The 25,982-nt window shown below is 37.0% G+C and overlaps 1 long non-coding RNA gene across 1 annotated transcript in view; it reads left to right on the top strand.

Moving 5' to 3' along the window:
* LOC121647850 overlaps window positions 1-25,982 on the top strand; it is a 100,941-nt gene that overhangs the window by 62,762 nt on the left and 12,197 nt on the right. Inside the window, exon 4 of the long non-coding RNA XR_006011896.1 lies at window positions 3,028-3,134. This is a non-coding gene — a long non-coding RNA (uncharacterized LOC121647850). The remainder of the gene's footprint in view (window positions 1-3,027; window positions 3,135-25,982) is intronic.

Raw genomic sequence — 25,982 nt, 5'->3', positions numbered from 1 at the left:
AAACCCTCCCCTCTTTCAGCATCTCTCAAAAAATATGCTCAGCTTCAAAGACACAGGTCATAGGGTTGGATGCAAAGTCAAAGGCCAAATACATTTTGAAAGCAAATTCTCTTCCTTTTGCAACCTGTTTTTATTGCTGTCGCTCCCCTTCTCTGTAGCGACCATTCAGCTGAAACTTAGGCCGAATTGGCAGCAGCTTTCAAAGCGCTTGGCAGCCTGGTGAACCTCAGGAGCTCTCAGCTGACATCTCTCTGGGCTATTCTATGCTGAGGGGTCAGCGTGAGCCCTGACTCCCAGGACCCACTCACTCAGGCGCTACCATGAGTCAGTCCCGCAGACTGAAATTAAAATGTGAAAAGCTGCGCGACTGAAGGCATTCCTCACCCCCCATGGCATTTTCCTTTCTCTGTGACAGCTCCTCTGAGACTGCTTTTTCTTTCATGTTTCTTTTCTCCCTTTAGATTATTTAACAACATGCGAACAGAGCTGTCAAGGAGAGACATGCTTGATCGACAGAGCAAGGGAGTGTCTCAGTCAACATGGGGTTAAATTCGATTTTCTGCATGTTCAGTATGCCATTCTCAAGCTAGTTATTGCCTTGGCTTGATGTTTTTTGATGGATCAATTATCCATTATAGCATGTTGCTGTGCCAAACATAATGGCAACTATGACACCTGTCACAATCTTCTATTAGGGTAAGGAAATTGAAATAATTTAATGACAGCTAATTTAGTCTTTGTTTTGAATCTCATTATGGCTGCAGTAATTGTGTTCTTAAAAAAAAAAAAAAAAAAAACTGAGGGTGAAATATTACAGCATACTCATAGTAAAGAACCCAGACAAGAAATAATATCTTTTTATCCAAATGAAAACAAAAGGAACAAAATTGTGCATTATCAGATTCAGACAAACACAAGGTTGAAGAGACTATAAGATCTTGGAGATGTATTTTTTCAAGCCTAGAACAAATTAAAGACAAAGATAGCATTTAAAATAAGGCAAAAACATCACAGTGAGGCATCAGTATTAAACACTAATTCCAAGATGTATTATTAAGAGAAAATATGATAAAAGAATCCTTAATTTATCACACATTATCCATATTCTTTGCCCAATATTTGCAGCACACATAATTAAATTTTTATAGCCTAGACTCTTGGCAAAAATATTTTCCTTTGCAGTTTGAAATCCCAATAAGATTTTAAAAGACATGATATTTTAACACCGCTATACCAAATACGTCTAATATATTACTTCACTTTTGGCACAAAAGCACCCGAAAGCTGAAAAGAAGTGACATGCTTTTCAATCCCATGTATGTGAGAAAGCTGTGTGGGAGCGTCTTATCAGTACATGTGTGCATATACTTGAATTTGCAAGTAAAGAGCCTTATTGGGATTACCCATGGTACATTCTGTTTGGTATCATAAAGAGAAAGAGGGAGTAGATGTGTGTCTCTTTTTTTCAGGGATTCAGTAAGCTCTCTGTCAATGGTTTGGAGTTGAATTGCCTTGGATAGCTCCCTTCATTCCATGGAATGATCTCAGACCTAATTTACTGGGCAGCTCAGGATCCAAAGCATACAAGGCTCTCCTCTTGCATAGAATGTGTGAAATAGATAGAGCAGCCATCCCTCAGATGTGCTGAAGTAATCTTCAGCCAGAGCTAGTCCAGCAGGCCTCACCCCTAAAGGGATTGATGCAGTGTCAAAACCTTTGGCTCTGGGGTCATCCTCTCTTCTTGCCTCCCCAATCTGACAAAAGCTGAATTTCTTTCCCTCGCTATTCGTTTCTCTTTTTTCCTTCTATTGAACTCATCAGCGAGGGAGGCATGAGATGTGAGCTGTGAATGAAACATTTTCATTAGAAGGGAGGAGAATCCTCGGTCAGAGACAAGGCCAGAGCTGATCTTAGCCAATGACATCCCCACCAATTCTTTTTTTTTTTTTTGTCCTTCTTCCTTTCCCCAGCTGTCACTCTCTACGGTATGTGGCAAGCTGATTGAAATCAGCACTGTGTCAGGGCCGTCATATCTCCAGAAAGACATAAAACATGCAGAAACATCAATAAGCAACAGGCCGCTGACAGCTCTCAGGCACCGGTGCTGGCGAGAAGAGATGAAGGGAAGGTTAGGACTCAGGGGGGATGCTGTGCAGTCGAAGTGTCTTCTTCAGACTTCACTGAGACCCAGGAAATACAAGATAAAGTCTATCAGGTTATCGCCTAGTTCAAGTTGCTTTTCGGACAGCGAGGCCACTGGGACACTGGATGTCAGGAGATCTGTGTCTGTCTGAGCTTCTGTGTGTGTATACCATAATCCTGCTTTTCTGTGGTTATGTGTATGCCTTCATGCAGGTGTGCAGGATTTTTTTAAAAATGACAGAGAGAAGATGTTTTTATTTTTTGCGTTGTTACATAGTTAGATTTAGCTTAAGGAAAAAATGTCCTTATCTTCAAAGGAATACTGGAATCATGCTGATTGTTAACTAAATTTGTAAAATACAAAACAAAACAAAAAAAATCCTCTAAAATGTTGCCAATAACTATTAATAAGAAACATAAGATAGACAGCATACTAGTAGTACACACTTATGATGGCCAAGAGATACTTTGGGATTTTCAGTGTGCATTTATTTCACTAATGGGAGGTAAAGGTGATACTCTGTTAGATCGCAGCCTGACACTACCTCTTACCACGTCTAATTAGGCAAGTTTTTAGCCCTGCAAAACTGCTGAATCTCATTTCTCACTCCTGATATGGGTCATCCAGCTGCCCTAACCTACCTGGTTAGAATTGTGATATGGGACAAATTATCACCTCGACAGCATCCTGACTTTGAAGAGGTAAATTCACCAGTAATTAGTATGACACAGACGTCAAAGAAGGAAGCAGAGTTTTGAATGAAGCTGAAGTTTCCCCAAAGTTGTGGCTTATTATTATTGTGTTGCTGGGTTAATGTTGTGGACAGGCGCCCATCTGCATATCAAATGTGACTCCCATTATTTTATGTTTGTCTCCGCTAAGAGCGCCTCCCAGCACTCCTCAATGTTCTCTTCCATCTGCCTCCTGTCCATTGATCAGCCTTCCAGGGCATCAGTCTGTTTAACATCTGCTACAAGTTCCAGCAGCTCAGGTAACTATCTTGCTGCTCTCCACCGCCTATTGATCTTCGCATCCACCTGCAGGAACATCTGTTTCGGCATGTCGTTTGTCAGCACAGCTAGCTACTTTGTTTCGCTTCACGTCCTGTCCACTTTCACTCATTCTCTCACACAAAGCAGAATTACTCCCAAATGCTTGTTATAGATGTTTGCATTGCTTTAATAATAAACAGTAAATTGCTCTCCTATTTTATCTTTGCAAATAATGAGTGTCTATATTTAATTTAAAATCAAATCTTTAATGAATATGAATTATAATATATGAATTTGACTGTATTTAAAGTGCAATTTTATTCTTTAATGTAAAAAACAGAAGTAATTTTACATTATAAATTCTAATTATAATTGGAAATATTATTTTTTAAGAAAATAAAATTTGAGTAAGAACAGTTCTGCAAATCACATTACAAAAACTGTTTTTATTGTATTAAAATTATGAATAATTTTACTCAAATATTGCTATTTTGTCTGTAAAATATGCTGGAAAATCTGTTTTCAAAATTACATGAGCTCCCTAAATTACCTTACAAAACCCAAAAGAAAACATTGTGTGTGTGTGTGCGTGTGTGTGTGTGACGCTTTACTGGAAAGAAGGCACAAAACAAAGTCAAGGGTGGAGAAGAGCTTGCATCTTTGAATTCATGTCCCACACTGGCTTTCGGTGCTTGGAGGGACCGTCATTGCCCACTTTAATTTGTTCTTTTGTAATGACAGGGCGTGGGTTAGTTAATTTCATTTTTTGATTTCTAAAGCTATCAAATACAGCTCAGATGAGAAATCAATTTTCCCAGCTGCCTTGGCTTTGTGGTGAAAAGAGCTCCTGCCATTGGTGTGCAGCCAGTCACATGACCGAGTCAGGGATTAGTTCTGTAGGCCCATGTTGCCACCACCTCAATTACGGACTGCCTCTTGTCATTTACCTCAATAACATCTCATTCTCAGACACAACTCATTTTTAATTCATGAAAGCCTCCACAGGAGTAATTGTTATATAGTTTGTTTTTGAAAATTTGGCCACTTTTGAACACAGCTTTCCATTTTACATGATTGCAGCTGTGATGGTGTCATTTGGGATGAACAAAGATAAAACAGTGAATGTTTAATTCAGAACAAATAAAGAATATCCTCTAACTTCATCCAACAGTGATGTGTTTATATTCTAATTTCTTTTCTTTTTGTTGTTTTTTATTTTTACATTATACAATGTAAGAAATGGCAATGTTAATTTTAATTGAGACACTGGTGTCCTGTGTCATTTTTTAGACAATGATAATCATCAATGCCTTTATTAAGACTGCTGTGTGATTATCTGCACCAAAAGGTGACTGTGCAAGGCTCGTCTTTTAATAAGCACTCACCTAAATAAGGCTTATTTAGTTTCAATTGAGTGCAGACTGTGGAGAAGCCTGTTTGTTCTACAGTAAATAATATTGCCACAAATCAGTGTCATATAGACTACTGTGTGCTTGGAGCAGATGTTAAGTGTAGGCCTGTTTGCTGAAGCCACAGACTTCACAGTGAGCTAAATGCATCTTTATGACAATAATTATGAGAAACTCCTTTTTGATAGTTTTGAGTAATTACAGATACTAACCATCTCAGCGTTTAGGCAAATTTTACATTTTTTGAAGCGTTGGTTTAGAAATTAAATCCATTCTCAGATTTCCTTTTCCTCAAATGCGCTCTCTTATCCTGAGCGCAGCACAAATTGACAATTTGTTCAGAAATCAAAGAATCTCTCTTTTGCATGCATTGGTCTATAAACACAATGTAGAAATGAGGCAATTTCTTGACATATGAGATTATATTAGCTCGACAGTTGTGTTATTCTATGTGGTTTCCATGACAACTGTTTGGGTGAGGCCCCCAATAAAACCAACCTCAGCTGTCATCTCTTCACCTAAAAGCTTTGTAATTGCTCTCATTTGCATACTACAATTAAGTGTGTTAGCTCACAGCAAGAACAATCAACCTCCACTAAGGACTGGGGATAGTATAATTATTATATCAGTGGATTTGTATGAAACATTAGTGACAAGGCTTTGTTTGACGTCGGCATTGAACTGTCAGGCTGTTACCACATATTCTCATTAATATACACATTTCAGACACTGATGAGTGATGCATAGGAATGGGTTAAAATATTGTGATTATCATTTTTAATCAGCGTTTCTACATGTCTGTTTGATCATGCAACAGTAGCTGTTTTATTTTGGTAATTGTGATGTTGGTTCCTGCTAGCTGGTCAGTTCATTGAAAGATATTTTTATCTGTTTCTGATAGGAGGCTTTTTTTTTACTCTGTTGCACTTGACTAGCTAGAAAGAGAATGATTTGCAGTAGTGGGAGACAGTTTGAACTGTTGATTGAATGGAAAGGTTATGTGCAGTGGGCTCTAAGCATTGTTTCTCTTTTCTCTCAGATGCGCAGAAGCTGTAATGAAGAGCTCTTGAACTCCCTGTCAGAGAAGCTGTGACAGGAGTTCAGGAGGATTCCTCTTTGCCTGTGCTGGACATATGACACACACACCTGTACACACATTCATGCACAGGCACACATGCGCTCAGAGAAAGCAACAAAAATATTTACTGATATCTAAGAGAGATTAAAAATTATTATTCCTATTATTTATTATTAGTATTAAATTTTGAACATATATCATTCACATTAAATTTGTCCCTGTAAAATTTATGGGTAATTTTTTTTCATTAGGGCAAAACTCAAGTTTCAGAACTTAAACATATTTTCAGCCTTCTGAGTTCTATCATGAGCCCTGTGATACTGCAGCACATCTTTTGGCAGGTACATTTTATTTGGTGTTCTTGCCTTCAGGCCCTGAAATGAAATGGAAGACTAAATGGCATAAATGGCAAGTGTGCCATTGCTAGCTCTCTGCAACCTCCCAACACAAACTGGTCAAGCAGAAATGAGACCTGCATCAATTTTAATTTGTATTTATCCTGCCAATGACCTGCTCCTTTCAGTCTGCCATTGGAGGCACAAATTACACCCATCATAACTCTGATTCCAACGGCCCACGGTGTGCTATCAGAAAATTAACATGGTTATACACCACCGGTGGGTTCAAGGTGTCACAACACAATTATACAATCATGCAACCTGACGAGCTCTGACTGGTCGCTGGTGTATGACAACTAAGCTGGAGGGCTACACTGTCTGTCACATCCAGGCGGGTGAGATAAGTTCAATAAAGAGTAGACAGTGCCTCAGTGTCTGCCTTCCTCTATCTTAATCAGTTAAATATCACAGGGCTGCTGCAGACTAAGGTGATTTTTGGGTGGAAGTAAGAAGAGCCATGTCTGAACTTATCACTGACTTGTCAGGCTTGTATTTAGCACAGCCAAACTGAGCCTACAGAATCAGTAAAAACACAGTGAAATGGCTAATTCTGCTTCTGTATCATCAATAGAATTAAGCCATCAACAGGAAAAGATTTTATGTTATAGAACAGCAGTGCTATGTTAAAGCTCACTCTGACTTTCAATCAACGCTAATCCTTATATCTTATAAAACTTGTACCAAAAAATGAGGGGAAGCACCGCTGCCTGGATCCCCTGTGTGCTCTCAGTGTCAAGCTATTAGGCTGTGTGAAATGAGGTGCCACTCATGAGTTATAATGCTGCACATCTATAGATGCAGTGGTAAAATATAGCCCTTCAATGCTCAATTCTTAGCTGGACTTGTGGAAATAATTCAGCTCTGATAGTAGTCTATACAGCAATATCCCAATTCAAAGTCACAAAGATATGAAGAGGCATGTTGGATGAATTCAAAATAATCCACTTCAGAATAGCTTTGAGATTAATGGAAAACACGAGTGATATTGTGTATTTGTATCAGTGTGAAAGTGATGACAGATGAATGAAATATATCAAAAAGCCAGTGTAGAAAGAAAATCCTTTATATACTGTAGAATGTTATTTGTAATGAGATTATCAACCTTGGTGATGAAAAGAAAGAAGGTGCCCAAACTTTTCCTCAAGAACCAACTGAAGCATTGAATATGAGCTTCCAGAACAACTGCTTTTACTATATATTATTATTATTATTATTATTATTATTATTATTAAAACTAAATTAAAAACACAACAAAAGAAGGCACATAATTGTACAACCAGTTAAAGAGCAGTGGAACTCAATGAAAGTTACTCACTTCTGCCTAACAAAAGCAGGCCAGCAGCAGTCTGCACTTGTGAAATATTTACCCAGAGGTACTGCAGATGTAACATTGATAAGGAAATAAAGCTAATAAGTGTCACTTTGATGTGACAACAAATTATACATGGTTCTATCAGATCTCATTTCCATTCCACAACAGAGAGACAGAGAATACCCTGAAGCATGGCTGTTAATGGGAGCCTCTATCAGCCATCGTGGAAAGCCTGCCTCATTACTCACTCCAGCACAACTGTGCCCAGGGTGGTCGATTTCCCCCAACAGAGGCTGGTTCACAGACCAGAGAGGCACTGTGAGACATATGACTTGATTTTCAATGCACAGGGCACAGATGCCGTCATGCTGTTAAGTGTGTGAAATTCTGTTTATCAGTAAATTAATTTAAGCTTGACATAAAGAAGAGATTTAAAATCATCTAAACATGAGTTTAACCCATATGTTTTCCTCTAACTTTGATTTATTTGTGTGGTAAATTTGTAACTGATTCTCTCCAAGGTCACAAAAAATTGTCCTCTAATGCTATAACCAGCTAGAGCTCATCTTCGTTTTCATTATAGGACCGATTCTATGCAACCGGCTTGTTGTTCAGAAAGAATTTTCCATTTGGGAAGGTGCCAAATTCTCTCATAACCTTTTTTCCCTTCCAACCTATGCAATGAATATTTTAAAACCTTAATGTATATTGGCTGTCTTGAGTATTTCTTTTGTCCACATAATCGTAGGAACCTTTTTCCCACTGCGAGAACGCTGACACTCAGGTTATTTCGCTTCACATCTTGTAGTCGCTGCTGCTCTTTGGTTTTACTCTCGCTACCCCTGTTTCTATCTTCCCTTACAAAGTCAATAGGGGGCATCCCTCATCTGTCAAAAACAAACATCAGAATATGTCTCCTCCTTCACCACCACCACCCCCCTCGTCTGTCATCTAGTCTTTTTCTGTGTAGTCTCCCTCTCCGCCCGTTAGACCTGCTCAAGATTCCTAGTTTGTCAATCTGTGCAGATTCTAATGTTGGTGGAGCTACTTGGCGAGTTACAATCAACACATGCATGTGAAAACAGTTTAAAGTATAAAGGAGAAAGTCTAGGAGAAGTAGCTGACCCTCTGGTGACTCTCTCACCCAGAGGGGAGGCAGCAGCACTTGCTGTGTGTGTTTCAGTGCAATCTGTGGAGCAGATGGTTGGAGTTCTGGGCAGAGAGCAGCAGGTCTCAGTCTGCATGTCACCAGGATGACGGGAGCTGGCTCCCTCCGAGCTTTAGTTAATACCTTCCTGTATCACAGACTTGTTAAGGGTCTGGGCAAAATTCAACTATTTACAAAAGAACAATGCACTATGTATATGCTTAATTCTCTCTCCCCGTCTTGCCTATTCTGGCTGTGGTTTTATATATTTACTGTTAAATACTACCTTAACCTCTTTTTATATGTGGACATATTAGTATTGGATTTTTTTTTTTTTTTACTTTTATTTAGTTAAATAAACAATTACATACCTGCCACATAGGCATTTTTTAGCATGTATACATACCTTACAGTTTAATATGAAACTATTCTTATTTGCTGATTTGATAAATTCCTGCAATAGTCTTAATTTTTCACAGAGAGGAAATGCAGTTTATTATTACAACATGTGAATAGGTTCACATTTACTAAAGAGAATATTTATGCTCTCAAACTTCTGTGTTAAAGAATAGTTATGGATGTTAATATCTCACTATAATAAAAAAAAATTAAATCAATAGTTATTTCCTTAAATGAAAGATTTATACATTTATACACACATATATACACATATATTTATATACATACACACACACACACACATACGCGCGCGCACACACACACACATATATATATATATATATGTGTGTGTGTGTGTGTGTATGTGTAAAGTTGAAGCATGTGCTGTGAATTCATGTTTAAAACAGGATATACATGCATATGTTCTATCCTGTCTTAATGTGTTCAAACTTAATTGGCAGTGAGGTAAATAAACATTTGCTTAACTTTTGTTCACTTCACTCTGCTTCTGCCACTCAGGCTTTAATCTTGGTTACTGGCAGGTACAGCAGGGTAGACGGTACTTTGTGAGGTGCATGTGCTGCTGCCTCTCCTCTTCTCCCTCCTTCTTTCTCTCCTCACATTATATAAAGAGTGGCAGCAGGCAGAGTGACAGACTGCCCCAAGAGATGACACCTGTCACTGAGGGGAGTGCTGCTAATCTACAAGCCTCATTTTGTTTGAACTCTTTGTCACCTTGCCGTCAAATCCTCATCTTCTCAGTCACTGCCAGCTTCCCTCCCCTCTGCTTCTCTGCTCGCTCTGCTTTGCCCATTTCCTCAACAAACTGCAGCTCCTCTAGCATCACACATGAACCCTTCTCCTCAGATAAACATGCTCCTGCCTACATTTATTTATCTATGGAGTTTTGCATGTTTGCATTTCGGTCTCATGTTTGATTAGTTAGTTACAAATAAATCCATTGTGAGTTTTTTCGACAAAGTCAAAAACAAAGTCTCGGCAGTTCAGTGTCTTCTTCTGAGGTGGTTGGAATTGCTTACATGCCCTCAACGTATGAGAAGATGAGGCGTCCTTGTTCAAATGTTTTTATTTCCTGAACAAAGCCCTATTCATTGATATTGAGATTTGTCTAAGTTAAAGTGATCTGAATAGAAATGCAGTCTGGAGTGGCTCAGTCTCTGTGGAGCAGCACACTCCACCCCCTGGCCAAATATCTATATTGTTCACTTCTACAGACTGCGCTTTGTAATTATAATATAATTCATTATGTCTATGCTGCATGTGTCACAAAGGACGAGTCCTCCCCAAAATCCTCCTGTGCTGTTCAAGCTGACCGAACACATTCTTGTTCTCATTTTAAAGCCCGCGGCTTGGAAATACCCTCTCACACCCCCATAAACAATAGATTTTCCTTTTTTGCTTAATTGAGATATCACCCACAAATCGGACAGCTCACACCAGCTCCTAACTTGGAGAGAAGGGACTCTCTGTAGGAAAAGGAAATGGAAAGGCAGAAGAGCTTAAAAAGATAAATAAAAGATGTTTAAATGCACCAATACTATATTAATGTAAAATTAAAATATATTAATCTTTATTCTTTTATCAATTTTATAATAGGATAAGAATAATCTCCCTATTTACTGAGTCAAAATTAAATTATGGTGTTATGTAAATGTTGAGTTTCTCCACATTTTTCAAAATATATTACTAAAAGCACAAAGAAAGAAAAGAGTGGGCAAAAGAAAAATGCTGTAATCCAAGTTGGAGCAGAGGCATCAGCCAACTTCTTTAAATTCCTTCCATTAAGTGGAATTATCTTTTCCAGACACATTTTGTATGAATGCATCCAAAAATCCCCAATTCATTTGGATTGCATGAGATTTAATTTAATCCTTTTTGCTTATTAAAAAATAAGATGCCGCATTTTTAACAATAGAAAGGCCAGCCTGCATCGAGCACAATGGTTAAGGTTAAATTGAAGGTTGTGTATACCCTTTGCTGTTTTAGAAGCATTCACATTCAAATAAAAGCAGGCATGACTAGTTCATACTGCACGGTAGTGTGAAATTGTGAATTTGGACACACAAAGCTAAGCACAGCAATGAGTAAGTTTCTGAAATTTCTGGTCTCATCTTTAATTTTCCATTAGCTTTTAGCTATTTCAACTGTGAGCTATATTCATTTTTCTAAATTTCTATGTGTTTTACATGCATTTTGAAATCATACCCAAGAACAGACCACAAAAAAGACTAAAGGGAATTATACTTGTATGTATTTATTCAGTTTACAACATTTGGTAAAAATATTTAATATGGGATCCACCAGTTTCATCGCAAAATTCTTTAACATTTTCAGAAGCATTAGCATTAAATGCTCCTAATTCAGGAATCGAGGGAAATTAAAATCTGTCAAAATCCAGAAGCTTCTTTTGAATCCCGCTTCATCGTCAACATATCACAACACTTGTATTTTGGAAGCATTTAAAGGTGTTCTTCCGTGTATGGAGAAGCCTTGATTGCTCTACAAATATAGACGACATGTTAACCACATTATGTTCTGACATAAATAAATAACCAATAATCATTTTTTTTCATGTTATTAAGTCTATTAATTATAGTCAACAAATACAATCCTACATTGTTAATGATGGCAACTCAGATCCTGTTTGGTCATCGGTTTGAAGAAAATAAAAAGGCTCAAAGCTTTTTGTTTTCACAGATTTTTATTTATTTATTTATTTATTTATTATCCATTTTCAGGTACAACAGACAGGGAGAAATGTTACTAAAGGAGTGCAAATGTTACTTTTAAGATCTGGAGTCAGATGCATAAATGGTACATACTTAGAAAAAGCTTTTCCTATAAACTGGTATTTCTAAAGATATAAGGTGTTTTTGAAGCAATTCAACCCTGGTATGAAATTAAAAAAAATATAAAGTGGTGACATAATCTTACATTATTATATAGCAGTTTTGCAGAGCTTGCTCATGAGTTATTTTTGTCTGATTTTGTCAAACCAGACTTAAAATATAATCTTTTTTAATTTGAGGTTGCAAAAAATAAATAAATGGAAAAAAAAAAAAAAAACTACAGTCATGGATCACAGTTGTGTGTGATGGCTGCAGAAAGGGCATGCTGTTAAAAAAAAAAAGAAAAAAAAACCATGTTTTAGAAATTGTTGAATTTTCTGGCACAGGATTTGCTTGTAACTTGTTACAGTTGTCCAACGGCTGCTTATGAAAACAGCAAACAAACAGTGTTACATGTGTAAATCTGTCCTGCTCACTCTGATCCTTCCCATGTATGGCTGTCAGAGATGGGGACTACAGGCTGGGACTTGGACTCAAGTCACACTGAAGTCGCATTTCCTAGTGACTTGAGACTCAACTCAGACTCGCACTCTAAAAACTTGATTCTCAACTTGAACTTACAATTTGAGTCTTGTGAACAATCTTTTATTTTTAATTATTTTTTTTTTTGTCTTCAAGATCTCTGTCCGATCTCCTATCAGACATGTCCGCACAATCAATTAAAATAATGGCATCACCATTGAAAACAATTGTAGCTGCAGCAACCGAACTGAAAAAAAAAAAATAAGAGACTGGAGACGACGTGAGCACGGACTTTATATACTTCCTTGTTCCCGAGCCATGTCGCTCTCTGATTGGCTACATTCCATTCCATGTCACCATCCACACAGTCACAATTCACGAGTCGTCAGCTTTCCTCACATATATGAAGACATCAGGTTGTAAATATTGAACATGTTCAATATTTCCGATTCTCGGCTACGACCCGTTTCGGATTATCGAGTCAAATCTGCTCGTAACACACCTCAGACCAAATGATAAGTGTACAGGAAAATCTTATAAGACTCATGATAATCAAGCGATTGCTGTCCTTGGTTGAGAAGAGGCAAAATGGGGACAAAAACAGCCCGAAAATCCTTATGTGTGTACCAGAATTAACACACATTTCACTTTCTGTAATTCAGGGGTGCCCAAAGTCAGTCCTCGGGAGCTGCTGTCTTGCAAGTTTTAAATATATCCCTTCTCCAACACAGCTGATTTAAATTAAATAGATCCAAGAGCTTATTCAATTCTGCACAAAGACTCATTGATTTGAGTCAAATGTGTTGGAGTAGGGATACATAGAAAACCTGCAGCATTGTGGCCCTCAAGGATCAGAGCTGGAAACCCCTGCTCTAATTCATTAATGTTTTAATGTGTGTCTTTGTAATGTGTTAGTTTCACATTTGGTAAAAATACTCTTCTTCTTTACTGCTGTGTTCGTTCTGTAGTGCAAAAGATGATTTATAGACAAATAATTAAGTAAGCGAGAGTTTTCCTAAAATTCATGGCTAAAAATAGGAATGGAAGTCAGCCTCATGTGTATGCATTTCTTTTCGTGATGACTGAGATTTATGAAACAGAACCACACATACGCACAGCCATATAAGTATAGTCTTTGTACGTTCATTCATTTTCAGCAGCTCACAAATACATACTTTCAGGCCACAGTTTTATAGTTTCATTCAGACGTTGTAAATACAGACTTGTGAGAAAATTAAAGGACATGAAAATCTCTACAAAATATAATTTCAGTATAGTTAATAAACTTCTAATCCAACATGTTTCAATACTGACAGATTAATTACTGTACGTTTATTAGCCAACTCATCACAAATTGTCACCTGACAAAAAGTTTTTTGACATTATTTCCTAACAAAAAACTTGTCTCCAGCTCCTATAACCTGCTTCCTAAACTGTTTTCTTGATGACTGAGTTTAGACATTATTGCACGCACACGCTAAACTCTTAGCAATCCAGATAACCTTATTTAAAGCTAAGAGAGGCTTTACCATATGATGGTATTTCCCATCCCCCAGTCTTTGTGTCTGGGAAAAGTCACATGGCAATTGAGAAACAAATGATTTCATTGGCTATATTCAGAGCCTCTATAAGAGAACAGCAGCTTGTCCTGGGAGTCAGAATGTAGGTACAATCTTCTCTGTGATGGGATGGCCAACACGAAAGGGCTGGTGCACCTATCCAATTAACACCCTGCCTGCCAATCCCTGTCAGGTCACACTCTGACTCCCATGGCATGCTCTACCTGTCTCTGCTGCTCTCAACACATGCCCAGCTCCAATATAGAATTAACGCCACTTTTCACCTGGTCATGCTGACGTGCCATAGATTAGACTGGTGCAGCATGGAGATATGCAAGGCACTCCAAATGAGGGCACCTGGGGTTGAAATTTCAAATGCAGTGGGGCTATTGTTTTGCCACTTCTTTAATATTAATTAAACTCTGAGGTGAAAATGTTCTTTACCAAAGTACAGCTTAATTCCTTCATGAGTGAATACCTGATAAGAGATTTTATTTAATGATCTCCTGGATGTTACAATTTATCACACCAGTTAAGACCTTAGTAAAACCAATAAGCAACTGGGGCTAAGTGCTTCTTTTATGTTCTACAATTTCTGATAAATATTCATTTTTACAAAATAATAATAGGAAGGAAGATTTATGGTATTTAATTATTTATTTTGCATCTTACCTAATCCCTTGATAATACCAAATGCAATTAAATACATTATTAGTTTCCCTCCCATAGAAATATGTTATTAAGCAACTTCTTCTTCTGATATTTTTATAGCACATATTTTACATGAATCTATGAATGTTTGCATAAAGACTTACAGTGCATGGTGTTTATGATTTTATTATGTTCAAAATGTTGATAATGCCTTGTATCTTAATTAATTACGGAAGAGAATCTTTTCATTTTCATATGTTTTTGTGCAATTTCATATTTGCAGATACAGCTGCTGTACACTTAAAATTGTATTACACAGTTTCCAAAATAAAAAGAATAGCGGTCAAGTAGAGTTTGGAGCTGAACGTTATGTTCTAAATAGAGTTTGTGTTTGGCCACACAAAAGGAAACAAGGCTGAGTATAATGCAATAGTAGGAAGGGCAGCTATGGCCTACCTGCTGTTTGCTTTTTTTCTAAGCACCACATCATGGTATCACATCTGTCAGTCTGCCACACACTGAAGTGTTCCCACTGCATGTTGCACATTACAAATAGTTTTGGTATGATTCCTATCTTATAGCTGGTATGTAGTGAGGAACAGTGCATCGGTTCCTCTCTCTGCCCTACAAGGTCCTTACTTTCCTTGGGACTCTTTTCAATGAATTACAAGGTTATTTCTGTGGCCCTGACATGGCTGTATGACTGTATCAACAAGGGAGCACCTTCTTAGACACATCACAAGACCTGCAAGTAAGCTGGTCTATTGGACACAAGTTTGCTGTGAACAAAATGATCATCAGTGAAACACCTCTATTATCCAGGCCACTGATGTTTTAGAAACTGACAACAAAGTTGCTCCTTTTTCAGTGTTTCTGTGTTTAGATGCAGGACATGAACAAAGAGTAATGAAGCCTTAGGGCAGGGGTGGCCAACGTCGGTCCTCAAGAGCCACAAACCTGCAGGTTGTACATGCATCCCAGCACCGACACACCTGACTCAAACTAATGAGTCATTGTGCAAATCCTTATAGGCTGTTGGATCCATTTAATTTGAGTCAGGTGTGTTGGTGCAGGGATGCATGGAAAACCTGCAGGATTGTGGCTCTTGAGGACCGACGTTGGCCACCCCTGCCTTAGGGGCTCTCCAGAAAATGTGTAGTGATTTTGTTTGTCCGTATGTCAAAAACATGGTGGTTTTTACAGTCCAGGGTCAGAAATGGTGAGATTACAGTGTTTTGGTAGGTAGTTGTTTCATATAAAGCAGTGTTGCATACCATGACCAGAGCTGTGACCAGTGAGAATTAAGCTGTATTTTTCTATCACTATCTGTATATTTTTTAAGCCATCCATTTTTGAAAATGTAAATTGAGACACGTACAGTGATTTTAACGCTTATCATCACCTCTGACCCTAACCATTTGTTGGTGGCAGCCTTGTATAAAAACCAAGTGTTCACAAGTCCTTATTTGCAAGTCCAAATCAAGTCCCAATCACTTTTTGTTGTTATGAGTATTCTGCCATGTTGGTCTGCTGTCTGGTCTGCTTAGGAGACTGTATTATAATATCAAAGGAATTTAAAATCCATACTCACGTTTTATCTACCAGCATTTAGTAACAGCACTGATCTGTAGCTTAAACTGATAAATGCTCTGTCCTTCTCCTCTGGACAGTTTCTTGGCTTTAATGAATTTGGAAAACCTGTAAATGAGCATTCACATTTATTCAGATCAGTAAATATGTCCTTAACATAACTTATCCATGAGTTTTTAATGTGAACCAAGGTCCATCTGGACCCACAGAGAAATTTAAAATACTAATACTACTATTTTTTTTTTTCCTGAATGTAGAAAGAAGGGCCAATATGCTTTAGTGCAGGATCACCAACTGTCCTGCAGGTTTTCCTGTTGCAACACACCTGATTCACATCACAGCTTGTTGTCAAGTTCTGCAAAAGAATCTTAAGGACCCATTAATAATTTGAGTCAAGTCTATTGCAGCAGGTTAAACTTGTAAAATCCGCAGGACAGTGGCTCAACAAGTCCACACTTGTTGCAGGTGATCCCTGCACTAGGACATCAGAAAAATCTTTATTTTTTAAAAAGACTGCGAGATGAGTGCAGAAAATATTAATTCTAAACTTTTTTTAAACTGAATTAAAAAAAAGAAAAACTCAGTAATTTAAACAACTTAGATCCAAATGCTTGCAGACCCAATACATATTCCTTGCATTCCTAAATTAGCTGTACTTTTCTAAAAAAAAAAACACCCAGTGAAACCACATTGTTTGCAGTGGGTCTGATCCCAGTTCAACGTGATCATGGCAGCGTCAGCCATTTATAGTACAATGACTAACCTCTCCAGATGTGTTTTAAGGTGAATTAAGGTGGATGTGGTGGATCCAGCGTCTTGGATTTTTTACCACGGATGTTACAATTAATTGCTCTTATATCTGTCCCTTTTTATTAAGTTTTAATACCCAAAAGTTACAATGGCACTGCAGGAACAACTGTGATTATCAGTGTTGTCAATGTTTTGATAGATTCCGTGTGCACTCTGGGCGCCAGTGTGACATTACACAGTATGGGGAAATGACAGTAGACAGGAGATTGGACTGAATGATCATTTATAAAACAAGATTGTTCACAAGTCTAATCACGAGTCCAAGTTGAGTCTTAAGTCTTTTGATTGATGTTCAAGTTGAGATTCAAGTCATTGGAAATTTGACTTAAGCGCAACTTAAGTCCCTGTCTCTGATAAAAGCATTCATGTCTTGGGCTACATTCACATTAGAATTGTTCAGGGAACTCTGTTCCAATGAGTGGGGAATTAAAAAAAAGTTGTGCCTTCCTATGGTTTGTTTTGCTTTCCTCTGCACTTTACTCAAGCCGACCAAACCACATGGACAACATCATGCAGTTACAACAACTGCTTCCTAGAGGGCCGATAATCCCTGAAATGACCACTAACAAAAAAAAACAAAATAAAAAAAAAAAAACAAGAAAATCTGGCTCATTGATTGGCCAGGACCGAAAACAGCTGGTTTACTGCAAGTAAACAATGGAGCAACAATAAATTTATTCATTCTTGGGGTTTTTGTTTTTACTTTGGTGTTCAAATCTAACACAGTTTTCACAAGAAAATGTGTTCAGTATGAGCAGCAAAAAAGGTAGAGCTATGTAGCATGTTGTGCTATGATGCATCCTATGTCAATTCCTCTCTTTGGTTCACTGGATGGTCCATTTGCTTTCACACTGTCAGCGAACCGCACCATGGTTTATGGGGGTATTTTTCTATCTTTAATCAAGAGCGTAATTGTTTGCTTTGAGAGCAAGATTTCTGGTTTTCACGCTCAAATATCATCTTGCTCTCTCTCAAAACTCTGATCTCACACTCAGAAAGTCCCCTCTTGCTTTCAAATATATTGTTCTTCCTTTCAAAACTCTGCACTCAGACTTGGTCTCTTTCCCTCACACTCATACACATTCTCTGCTCTCTCAAAACTTCTGCTCTTGGATATTTTTTCCTCTCTCTTGGGTAGCTGAAAGAGCTGTCAGTCAAACCTCCTCCAGCCAAGAGAATATGTGATAATTTGAGCAACTAGCCCTGGCCTTCTTCAGGGTGCGCTTGTTTTACTTGACACAATACTTCACACAATGGCTGCAAACTAGTTAAGTTTTTTTTTTTATTATTATTTATTTATTTATTTTGTTTATTATAATCATTTTATGCTTTTCCACTTTACTTTTAAAGTATACACTTATGTGTCAGTAAAATTATAACTCATTTGGCCCCTGGTGGATCTATGTGATTGGCTTCTGCCTCAATAAGATGACTTCGTGAAAGCACATAAAGCAGTGTTTGGCAATGGCAGCCTGCAGTCTGCCAATAATATCTGGCCCACCAGATTACCTTGATTAAATAAAAAAATAAATAAATAAAAAAAATAAGTTAACTTACCTGGACTCCGATTTTGGATTTGTTGAGCTTACTAGAAAGTTTCATGGAAACCCTGTTGCCTTAAACCAGGGGTGTCAAACTCCGGTCCTTGAGGGCCGGTATCCTGCAGGTTTATATTGTTTCCCTGATCTAACACTAGATGATCTAGCTTCTTTGGTCTGCACCAGAGTGCAAATGCCCATTCACACTGCTGCAACAGAACCATACTATCTGTAGAAGTGGACCAGGGTTTGTTTAAAGCGAACCAAACAATGCCAGTGTGAAATTGTCTTTAGTGTGCAATGTAATTTTTGGGCAGGACAAGAAATGTCCACAGTAGCATGACTGGAACTGTACATTTATAAATGCTTTATATCAATGGGATTTTTCATGATCTTTTGTTTTGCTTTGCTTTTCACATAAGGCAGCTTCCTGTGGGGTCTTAAAGACCTTGCTGTGGTAAAACATCAAAAAGTAATAATTTATATTTCTGTTTCAATCACAACTTTGATGTTGGAATCAGTTCCTCAGTGTAGTCACTCATTAGCTCAATTACTTCTTCATCCAAATGGTATTAAACTTGATAATAATCTTTTTTCTGCCTGATTATTGTTATTATCAGCACAAATTGTTTTCCTCCAACTACCGATACTGGGCAGTAAAAATACTGTCAGTGGAAAAAGCTCTGCATTCTTTAAAGTACCAGGCTGACGCACATTGGTTGTAATAGTAATAGTATCATTGTTTAAGCTTAGTAAACGTAAAGCTGCAGCATGGGCAAACAACTCTGTGTGTGAAGTGTGAACCCTATAAATAGAGCAGCATTTTGGGATGAGTAGGCCTTAAATGGCACACGGAGGAAGACAGTACAAATGTACACAATTCAGAGGCTGTGGTGCAGTCGTCGCTGAACCTGAGGCTGAGGCTACTGGATCCACTTGCAGATGAAAATATGTTCATACAACTGGCCACTAATGCAGACTGATCATTCACAACTGAGCTTTGCATTTGAAGTAATTTCTATGCCAATTTCTGCCTCTGGATTATCAGTTATTCTTACACATTGTACTTCTAAGCTAGCATGCTGGCTCTGAGTAAAGTTTCAGATTACAATCCATTAGCCTTATAGCATAATTTCCCAAGTCATTTTAAGGTTTTATAGACAATGATGCACAGTGAGTCGGCAGGATTAAGGGAGTAGAGTTAAACAGATATCACAATTTGGCCAAAATAAAGCAATTATGCTATGAGGTTAATGATATGTGAAAAACATTGGATTGTGAATGTCCATTATCACTTTATTACACCATTTGTCGGTGTAGAAGCTAGTACTATTGAATATATACTGTCCATCCACATATGCAGATTTCATCCACATCGTTTTGCTTTTAAAGTAAATTGTTGCTCAAGGGAGACTGAGCAGATCCAGTGAATCTAACATATTGATAACTGCACAGTGGCATTTTGCTTGAGGAAATCATCCCATACATTTTAAAAATAGCTTGAGCATCTTGACATTTGGGTTTAGCTCTGTGGATTTGCTGAAACCAGTTATGTGCTGCTGCTAACCGTGAGAACATTGATACTCAGCCATAAAAATCATTATGATCAAACTGCTAAACTACAACATTTAACTCAAAGCTCATATGTTGGACTCAGAATTATGTTTTATGGGCTCATCAGTTTAGGCTAAGACTGTAACATGTGACTATTTGATTAAAATGGTATTGTCATATTTTTTTATATTTTCAGTAATATGTAACCGTCTCATCTATACAGGTGTTGATGACTGTTAAATGCATTTAGAATACTTTAGCACCTTATTGTTTAACATTATTTGAAGCTTTGATCATAACTTATAAACACTTTTCCTCCTTAGAGGAACAAAACTTTAATATTTCTTTGTGTGTGTGTTTAGCATAAAGCATTGTCTTCATGCTGACTGTCAGCATTTGCAAAGACAGAAATGGGTTTTTGTATATTTGAATATTGTTGGTAAAACAAAACAATTAACAGCAAATGTACAACCGTGCACTTTCTGCTTATATTATTTTTAAAAATCCTGAGTTGATAAACTGTCATTGTCTGCAAAACAGGTTACGACTGTCAACAGATATAGCCTCCAACAACTGGCTGAGGATCTTTAAAGTGATGTTAATTGATGTCGACAGAGCAAGGAAATGCTAGAGAAAGATCAGTCAATTAGGAAACTGAAACTATAAAGAGGCAAGCTGATACAACAGGATACAACAGGACAATGACCCAAAGCAGACTCTAAAATCCACCATGAACTACTTCAAGAAACGCATCCTGAAGCCTTTGGACAGACCTTCAGAGTCAAAGGTGGACACTACTGAATGCTGGATGTCAAAACTTCAACTCACACTTTTTTTCAGAATTTTCTAAAAAGAAATAAACATTTAAAGTGTTTTTCTATTTTTCATTTATTTTTATTTTGAGCACTTGTGACACAAATAACCCACGTATGACAGCATCTGACAATCCAATTTCACTCAATAGAATAAATGCAGGCACAATATTAAAAAGAAAGAAAAAAACATCCTTAATGCTCGAAAAGGAAGGAGAAGAAAATAACTTATTTAATCCCACCCCATACCTCATCAAATAAAGTTTCAAATACTCACTCCTTTTTCCTAAACCTCAAACCAGAACAATGAAGAAGAAAGAAGAAAGTCCTGAACTGGATTACAATAACTTATTCAACAGTATTTACATTATTTACCAAAATATGATAAAAATAAAAATAATGTACATTAACCAAAATATGTGAAAAATAGATGCAAGGTACATTTACAGTAAGCAAGGGTAACGGTCAACCATTATTTACATTAAATGATAATATCAACAAGGTAAGAAATGACAATACTAACGGTAAAGAACAAATCCATCCTTACACTGTCACCATATAATTAGTTTAAATAGAGCAGTTTAAATCTATAGATATTTGAGCATAACTTGTGTTGGATATCCAGACTACTCCACATACAGACACACAAAAGCGCTTATGAGTAGTATGAAATTTAGGTAATATGAAATCACCATATTTTTAACAGTTTAGATTAAATAAACAGATTATGATTGGGTCCTAGAAACCCGGCCTTATGAATAATCTGGACTGCTCGTTTCTGTAGTATAACTAATGGATTAATTGTGCATTGTCTGTATTTTCTGGGATATAATTCACTTCACAGAATAAGTCATATTAGTCATGAAATGCTTCACGAAAAAAAACAAAAAAAAAAACATATATTTATTTGGAAATTTATTACACAAAATCCAAGACAAGGAACAAACATTTAATCTGGAAAGGCAAGTTATTCAACTACACAGTAGCACACGGAACAACAGGCTGAATATGTGTCCGGTATGTTAACGTAACACGAGGGTTTCCTCAAGGATTATATTAAACTGAAGGAAAGCTAGTTTTCTTTTTCCTCCCAATTTACACTGGGTACGTGTACGGCACATTACGGCTGCGCCGCAGCCTCCACAGCTATTCGCAACTGTTTTAGTCAATGCTTTGGTTCACACCTGGCGTGCTGCGGTGCGTGTCCGAAGCATCCCAGAAGCGCCTTGTCATGGCTCTCCGCTAAACATACGCATCAAATCTATTTTTCATGGAACGCGCATCTAGAACCCATCAAACTGAACAACTTCACCTACTGTTGCTCGACCATTTTCGTATTTTACTACCTGCAGTTTGTAATCTGTAAAATAGGATTTTCTTTTCGGGGGCATCTTGTTTGTGTTCACTCTTTCTCAGTTGTCTTTAAATTAATGTTTTAGTTAATTTTTTCAGCGGTACAGGAGCAGCAAATACCGAGGTTATCACAAGCCAAGCGCTCAGTCACGGCTGTAGGCTGTAATGTTGGTTCATGTCAGTTGGTATAAATTAACATTTAAAAACAAGTCAAATTATATATATAAGTCGCACCTGACTTTAAGTCACAGGACCAGCAAAACTATGAAAAAATGTACGACTTATAGTTCGGAAAATACGTTATTTCCCCAAACTTCAACACAATATGTGAAGTATGGGAGTACCAAATAACAAGGCAAAGTACAGCGTGCATTTGCATCAAGGTATAGTTTCACTTTGTCATGATTGAAATGCTTTTGGAGATTTTGGTTTTATATGTCTAAAATTTACTGTCTATTATAACTCCTAAAAAAATATCTATCTTTATTTATTTTTCTTATTATTCCCCCAAAATGTGTTTGATGCATGGGAAAATTGAAAATAACTTTTTTAAAAAATGAAATTTTCATTCACCTTGTATACTAGCCACACAGATACTGTGTGCTGCCAATCTGTAGTATAGCTGATCAAATGTGAATGAGTAAAACCTGCCTATTCACAAGTTTCTACAAATACGTTAGGGGATAGGGGATCATGCTGTGGTTTAGAATATTGTGTTTCAAAGCGCTTAACTGGAATTGCAAACTGAGGCAAAGTGATATCCTCTGGGTTGATCTGTGTAACAGAGGGGTCCTGGCACAATGGCAACATGTGACACTGATAGTGAGATGGGGCTTGACCAGCCAACATTGGCATTTCTGAGCACTGACTGTAGCTGCACCATCAGTCGCATGCAGTTCTGTTCAAAATGCTCAGTGCAATAAAAATAACTCTGCAGTTTACTGCATTGATCTCTTTTGTTTTTTAGCAAGCCTCTGTTTTATTCCATGTTCTTAATATTGCTCACAAGTACAGTTGATTAGAATAGTGAAATCTTGAATAAATAACTTGATTTGTTTTAAACCACCTACTTAAATCATGGAAGATCTTTTAGTTCCCTTAATGCATCTGTAGGAAACTAGGAGCTGGGAGGGTGTTTGGGGAGTTGCTTAAAGTAAGATAACATTGTTATATCCAACATGGCGGCTCAGGATTGACTTTTAGATTCTACGCTGTGCGCAGCTCACAGTATGACATGTATTAGAACTGATACTGTGGAACCACTGATTATAAATAATTAAATGGTCATACCCATCTCATAGGAGAAGTTGATGTTTCTTTAATCAAAGCCTGTTGGAACCAGGCATCTATTGCAACCAGAATCCAGTTTCTGTGGTTTTGCATTCGTCTACATAGTGAATGACTATGTCCACCACACATTTCTAATTTGAACATAAAGTAAATCTGAAGGCAGACATTTTCCTTTTTTTTTGTTGTTGTTGGTTTTTCGTTGTTGCGTCAAATGTGCAACAGTTAGAAATTACATATTTTTCAGGTCAATTTTACCACTTTTGGGTGAAATGAATGTAGGGAGACAGAACAGTATTGGAAGTATGGATATATGTTAAAAAAGTTGTATGTAAAAAGAATCACATTACTAAAACCGCTTTTACAACAGTAAAGCAATAAAAAGTACCACACTGGATCACATTTGGTCCTACTTGGTTGAAAGTAACTTCACAGATGAGCTGATGGTTTCAGCACAAACTGTTGTCATCTTCATGTAGTTGCTGCACAGGTTTCTGTAAATACAGAAACTGATATTTTCTGCATGGAATATGTGATTAAACTAAGATTACAGTCATTACATTGTTAGACAAGTTAGACAGTGCATTATATGGTATATAACACTACATAGCAATTTATCTGCTGCTTCACATTTGAAGCTGTATTTATTTTAGTAACTGTCTTTTTACTGTCACAAAAAAAAAAAATTCAAAGTTGGTTTTGATGTCAAGTGTTAGCTAGAATAGAATATATATATATACATACATATATATATGTATGTATATATATATATTTATTTATTTTTATTTTTTTACTTTATTTTCCATTCACGTGCTGAAAACAAACATGTACACTATGTTTTAAGGTTTTAGGGGGTTAAAGCAATAGAATTTTTACATTTTCTTCAATTTTAATATATTTTACTCATTTATATAATTCCCATTTTTTATTTACAGTTAATATAGTATCCTAATGTTTTTAGAAATATGAATAATTATGTATATAGTTCCTAAATTATTAATTGTACATAAACTTAATCCAATTTTTGAATAGATACAGAAAACAAGTTGTATAGAATAATTCATCGTCACAGGTTCATTAATTAAACAGTGCTTTTAATTGTTATATGGCTTTGGTTGTTATTTTTCCTACATTTTATTCTAACAAACATAAATGTAGAAACCTTGCTGTTTCTGTTTGTTTTAAATGATGCATGTGTTGCCCATCACCATGCAACAGGTAAAGCAGGTTCCTTTAACCCTGACACCCCACCCTGCAACACAGAAACATCCTAAAGTGGCTTTCTATACCGATAAGAGTTGGTAGAATTTGATACATAACTCCATGTGTGCAGGTGTGAAAATTCAATAATACTTTAAACATGAATTATCTCTCTGTCAACTTAAGCAAGGGAAATACCATTAGGCCAGGTTTTCTACAGATAAATTTTGCCATCTGGGGATGTTATAAACCATTAACATCAAGCAAAGACGTATCACTTTCCAGGGATGAGCATTGTATGTGAAAGGCTACACTCACCTCAGTGGATCCCAGTGGATATTAAGCTAACAGTTGTGGGCTCCAGTGGGCACCTTAGCAAAGAGATCCTCTTTATTACTGCAAGTCAATGGCACAAAATATGATCTGAGTGATGTGAAGCTCTTAAAGGATCTCAGCCCAGCAGCCTTGTAGGAAGGAGTACATCTTGTCTACACTGCATGTAATTTGCAGATTCTTTACACTGCATTGTGTACACTGACAGGTTTGTGATTTGTTTGCACTTCATGGGTGTCTAATTGATTAAGATTAAAGGAGAACGGTTTGTCTGGCTGTCTAGGAAAATTCCTGGCACATTTGTATTTGTATGCGCCCCTCCTTTTTAAGTGCAAGTAAACCCTCGAACTACACACCTAACATGAGCCAACACAGGCCACATGCTGGCCTGCATGCTGGTTCACATGCACTGCATGACACAGCAGCTGAATAAAGCCATCACTTACTTACTAAACAACTGGGTTAGTGGCTTTGCTGTCTGTTCCAAGGAGCTGTGCCAATCCCACATACATTCACAGACTTCTACTGCCCATATCTCGCTCCTATTGTTATTGAAAAATAGATTATTAAAGAGGAAGAAGTTAAACATTTAAAGCCCTTTTAATGTATGTAATGCTCTTTAATTTAAAAAAGAAATTCAGTGATAATCAAAGATGAAACTAACTTTTGATGTTGCATTAAATGTCAGGTTTGTAGAAAATCCAAAGTAGTTCAATGTCTTCACAATATGCACATATGCAATTAAGTTTCTGTGATGAAATTATAATTAAATTAATTAAAACTCCGAAACTGTCACTTGCTTTAATTAAACCTTAAATTTGAAAGCTAGAACTGAGGCCGATTGAATGACAAAGAGAAAATATTATGTCAAAGTCAGAGAAGTGGTTTTATTTTCACTGGAAGCTAATGCAATACTACAAAGTACAAGGAATGAATCCTGTCCTACTCCACTTGCTTTGATAGTGGACCAGAACGCTATAAATAATGTATTAAAGGATTTACAATACTGGGAAAGAGAGCTGCTTTCATAATAATGAAAGTTCCTTTACTAGTGCATGAAAAAAAAAAAAACGTGTTAACTCCTT

Source organism: Melanotaenia boesemani, chromosome 10 (genome assembly GCF_017639745.1).
Source record: "Melanotaenia boesemani isolate fMelBoe1 chromosome 10, fMelBoe1.pri, whole genome shotgun sequence".
NCBI lineage: Eukaryota > Metazoa > Chordata > Actinopteri > Atheriniformes > Melanotaeniidae > Melanotaenia > Melanotaenia boesemani.
This window is presented reverse-complemented; position numbering and strand designations above follow the sequence as displayed.